Consider the following 5,647-nt stretch of genomic DNA (forward strand, 5'->3'; position numbering starts at 1 on the left):
TGTGCCTTTACGAAAAAGCCTATCGCGGCTTCCCTGTCACGTGACTTGCAACGTCAGCAGGCTCGGCATAACTGCGATGCGATTATAATAGCGAAAGGAATAATAGCGTATCGTACAAGAACGGGGGACTTATTTGCAAGTATTTTATTATAAAAACAGAGAAAAGTAATTCACAGTGTCCAAGCCTGCCATTAGACATTAAAAAGTCTCCCGTCTTAATCAAAAGGACAAAATATCACTCAAAATGTCTTCAAAGAAAGTCTGTGAAGTTGAAATATGAAACAGTAAAGAACGAAAATCGCCACTTTTATGAAGCAAATTGAAAGAACAAACAACTCACTGACAACTGCCAAACTTCTTGAACTTTGCATACATGATGGAGACACCTTGGAGAAATTCTTAGAAATGTTCTTCAATGACGTCAAGAACCTGCACTTGTTCGAAAAATCCCTCCCTCTTTCTTTGTTACCTTGGGTCCCGCCCCCATCCTTTTTTTTTTTCTCTCTCTCTCTATCCCTCTATCACCCTATAATAGATTTGATCGCTCTTTTCCTCTCTCCCTCTCTCTATGATATGTATACACCATCTCTCTATCTATTTGTCTATCTACTAGTATCTATCTATCTCTCTATCTATCTATCTTTATGAATAACTGCCATCTATTCATCTATTACATTCTTATACGCCTGTTAGAATGATTAGTGCCGTGCTGCCCATAGAAAGATTGTGATTCCAGTGAACTACAGGGTTTTTTGTTTTTTTTGTTTTTTTGTTTTTTTTACATTGAAATGTCGAATGTCGAGAAATGGCACAAATCATAGCCATGTTACATCGTCATTCGGCTATATAAAGTTTGTTTACCTATCATATGCTTATCGGAGTTCTGTCTCCTACTGCATTGTGGCGGATTCATTGTGCAACTTCGTGCTCACCGCGTCCTTCTTTTGCAATAGTTTACTATGTAATAATTGAACTTACGAGGGGGTTCCGACAGTATATTGCACAAGGAAGTAGCATTAAACGTACTAGTATGCGATGGCGCGAGTGCAGTCATGGTCTTTGTTTTGTTATATCTTGACCCAAGTGTCCTTAACCTATAGAGTCCTATATACCTATACAATATTGAGACAAAAGACAAAATAATACACACGCTAAACACTCGAAAATGAATATGATCTGGATGAAAATACGTGCAAAATTCTATGGAGTATATCATACACCATTTGCCTAGATACGTTTTCAAAACTGCAGAGAAATGAATCACTGTATCAAACCATTATAATAGGCCACGTGTATATACAACATTGTATCATTGTGTGCAAAATCATGCGAATGAGCGAATGTTGAACGCATATATGTGAACTGAGTTCCTTCTCAAACTTCCCAATTGTTTAATAAACTGATGATGAGAGAGTATAAAATGGAACGAAAAATACCACAATGTAACAAAAAATGTAGTTGCTGTCATTTGCTTTTTATCCTATTGGTGACTGGTAGGCACATAGTTCACCTGGTTATTCTTTTATGTTTACGATCATTTTCGAATTTCTTCTGTATATTCTATTCTATTCTATTCTATTCTATTCTATTCTACCCTATATATATATATATATATATATATATATATATATATATATATATATATATATATATATATATATATATAGGGCCTCATCACGTCAAGCTCTGCTTATGATGACGGTCCCCTGTATTGATTTCTCCTTTGCTCATAGATACACGGATACGCGATACAACCTTGTATATGTTATTTTGATTCATATGTCACTACAGACTGTGATGTTGTTACGCAAATGATATTTTTGGTATTGATTTGTATGTTAACTCTCTTTTTTTTTATACTCTGTATCACTCTGTATTCATATTTTGAGAAAGGAAATGCAGAAATAAACCAAACCAAACCAAACCTTGATATTCTATTCTATTTTATTTTATTTTATTTTATTTTATTTTATTTTATTTTATTTTATTTTATTTTATTTTATTTTATTTCATTTTATTTTATTTTATTTTATTTTATTTTATTTTATTTTCTTTTATTCTATTCTATTCTATTCTATTCTATTCTATTCTATTCTATTCTATTCTATTCTATTCTATTTTATTTTATTTTATTCTATTCTATTCTATTCTATTAGTATTCTATTCTATGCTATTCTGCCCTATTCTATCCTATATTCTATTCTATTCTATTCTATTCTATTCTATTCTATTCTATTCTATTCTATTCTATTCTATTCTATTCTATTCTATTCTATTCTATTCTATTCTATACTATTCTATTCTATTCTGCCCTATTCTATTCTATATTCTATTCTATTCTATTCTATTCTATTCTATTCTATTCTATTCTATTCTATTCTATTCTATTCTATTCTATTCCATTCCATTCATTCTATTCTATTCTATTCTATTCGTTTCTATTCTATTCTATTCCATTCCATTCCATTCCATTCCATTCCATTCTATTCTATTCTATTCTTTTCTATTCTACAAGTATTCTATTCTACTCTGTTACATTCCTCTATTATTATATTCTCAGTGCAGTTTATAGCGTTGTATAATATCTGCATGTTTCCGTTTATGCATGCTCCATTCTGGTGGCGGATGATTCACAAACAACTAAAAAAAAATGTGGTTTGATGTTCTATATCATATCTTTTGACTTTTTATTATAGCGTTTACTATCATTGACTGATAATTCGTAGGATAAAATAGATCAATGAATAATAGGTAATTCTCTAATATAAGTCCTTCATCGTTCATTAATTTCGTTTGGTTGCAGAAGTTTCAAAAGTCTTTTAATTACATTGCAATCTATTATACCCGACAGATATAGAAATATTCTTTTGAAAATTAAAGTTCAAGCTTCCTGTCTTAAAATTGGCATTTCTCCTTTTGAGATATTTTGTGCATGTAGTTGATGATTTCGACCATTTCTATCTACTTTTGTTTATTCCGAGAATGGAGTATATATGGTTTGTTTATTCCGAGAATGGAGTATATAGGGTTCCTTAATTCGAACCGTGATTTATGGCGTTATTCCAAAGTCCGTTATTCCTAGATAAGGTTCGGTAATCAGAAAATGAAATAAAAGTAACTCGTTTTTCCGAAGGTTGTCTGAAATACCTTTCACCAAGGAGGTTAAGTTATTGCGGATGTTTGTTTCTTTGTTGGTTTCCCGTTATTTTATATAGCAATATCGCAGGAATGCAGGAAATATGAATGATCAATTTTAATGAAATTTTCAGTGTAAGTCTATTGTGGTAAAAGGGAGGGAACTGGACTACAGTTAGTTTTGTGGTGATTTTGATCATGATACGGAGCCAAGATTTAAAGGGAAATGAAAGCCAATGTCAATAGTGAGTGCACGTAGCATCTATGAGAACACATCAGCAAAGTTTGCGAAAAATCGGAAAATCCAGTGAAAAGTTATGCATTGTAAAATTTCCGCACAGCCATCTCTGGATGAGAATACTGCCTGTCACACCAAATTATAACGGTAAAGAATATATATATATATTTTTAAAGTCAGCAAAATTTCATTTTTAACAAGATGAAAGATTCACACCCCTTTATAGACTTGTTACTGATATAATGTTAATTAAAGGTATCCCTTTTTTATGGAAGAGGTTTGTTAGATTTTTTTTACAATGCTAAGAATTGTAAAAATATATCGAATTTTCTTTATTTTCTTTAAGTCGTTTTCCATATACACGATGCCACAAAGCATTGAAGTCTTCTCATCCAGCAATCCCATATTCTCCTCAAATTTCGCTGATATGCGCTGCACTTATAACGTCGACTGATATTGCTGCATTCCTTTCAGAATCACATAATGATTATTTGCGATTCATCATCCTTTAACCATTGGTTAACAATGTCATGTCGAGTCAACATTAGCATGATGGCAAACATTTATGGGCTCATGATGTCTCTTAGAATAGAGTTCGGCATGTCAGAGTGTAAATCTGATGAATGTTTTGCCCTTGTCTGCATGTCACCCCGTCTTATTTTAGGAATTCTCTATAGCTATACGTAGTTTCAAACCATCAGTAACATAATCATTCTGAATGATCTCTTTCATCAACCTAAACAGACATATATTTACACGAGACCGGGAGTCACAAAATGTGTACCTTTACAGGAGGGTCGGCGGAAACGGGGGGGGGGGGGGGGGGGGGGGGGGGGGAGGGGGGAATCGTCGTTCCCTCACCCAACTTTTTTGCACCCGTACATAGGAATATTTGCCCCCCCCCCCCCCCCCATTTTTTTTTTTTTACCCTGGAAGTGGCAGTAAAAAAAAAAAAAAAATAATAATAAATAAATAAAATAAAACCTTTTCATCTTTGTTTTTGCGCTGACGATCTGGTTTAAGAAACCCGGAAGTAGCACCAGAAGTTGCGCTGAAGGCCTTTTTTTTTTTTAGCTCATGAAACCCGGAAGTGCCCCCACTTCTTTTGAAAAGGTTGCTCCTGCGGTGCTTTATATGACAATCATAAACAATTTAGCCCGCACATTGTACATGGGATCTGACGAAGGATGAAGAAGAGATAAAAAATCGAACCAAAAGACAAACAAACAAACAAACAAACAAAATAATAGCAACCTTTATTTTTACTTATTTTTTTTTTTGGGGGGGGGGATTATTAGCGCTAAACCTATGACAACAATAATGATGATTATTGAATCAACCTTTTTTTATTGCTTTCTCTTTTTTTTTTTGAAGCCCCCTACAAAATAGTCCGACATGTCGAGTGCCATGTTAGTTACAATAGTTTAAAACTGAACAGGTCTATTATGCTACTAATTTGCTCTTGCTCATAAAGACTATCACCTTTAACAGCAGATTAACTTATACTCTTCTTCCCCTTTGCATTGATCTTTCTCTCTTTTTTTTTTCTGAATGTGATGTTTCATTTGGAATTACTCTTATACAGGAGTGACAATGAGGACGTGGTTTATTATAGGTGTTTTTCTTGTTTTGTTTTTGTTTTTTTTTTTGCAACAGATGCAACATTTTGTATGTAAAATATCTGAGGGAATTTCATGAAGCGTTTCGTCCGAGACATTCTTGTCAGACAAATTTGCTCTAAGCAAATCAGATGCAAGGATTTCAGTAGCTTGTAACAGTTTGTCAGAAAACCCCCCCCCCCCACATATTACATACCTGACAAAACTCTTCATGAAATGCCCGCCTGATCCTCATACAAAGGCCACGAAACAGGTGGGGTGGGGCTGCAGCCAACCCCCCCCCCCCCACACACACACACACGCACAAACACACACATTTTTTGACTGATGAAAAAGAAAAACCCGAATAAAATAAAACACCCATGAATTTCCAACTGTTCCGTTCTTATAAAGAAAGAGATAATGATAAGTTTTAACTACTTTTGCTATCAAAATTCTTCATGAAAAATCTGAGTCTACTCTCGGGTTACCGGAGCTAGCTCTGGCTCAAGCTGGCTGTACACTTTAGGATGTCTCCCTCAACGTTTTCTGTCAAGACAGTGTAGTGATATCGTGTCAGTTTTGTAGGGCTAGGGAGTTGTGCGTGGTTGTTCTGTGTGGATCATCATGCAATCGATTACTAAATATTCACGCGGAACTTACTTGAGTGGTAAAA

The sequence above is a fragment of the Diadema setosum genome, chromosome 16 (genome assembly GCF_964275005.1).
Source record: "Diadema setosum chromosome 16, eeDiaSeto1, whole genome shotgun sequence".
NCBI lineage: Eukaryota > Metazoa > Echinodermata > Echinoidea > Diadematoida > Diadematidae > Diadema > Diadema setosum.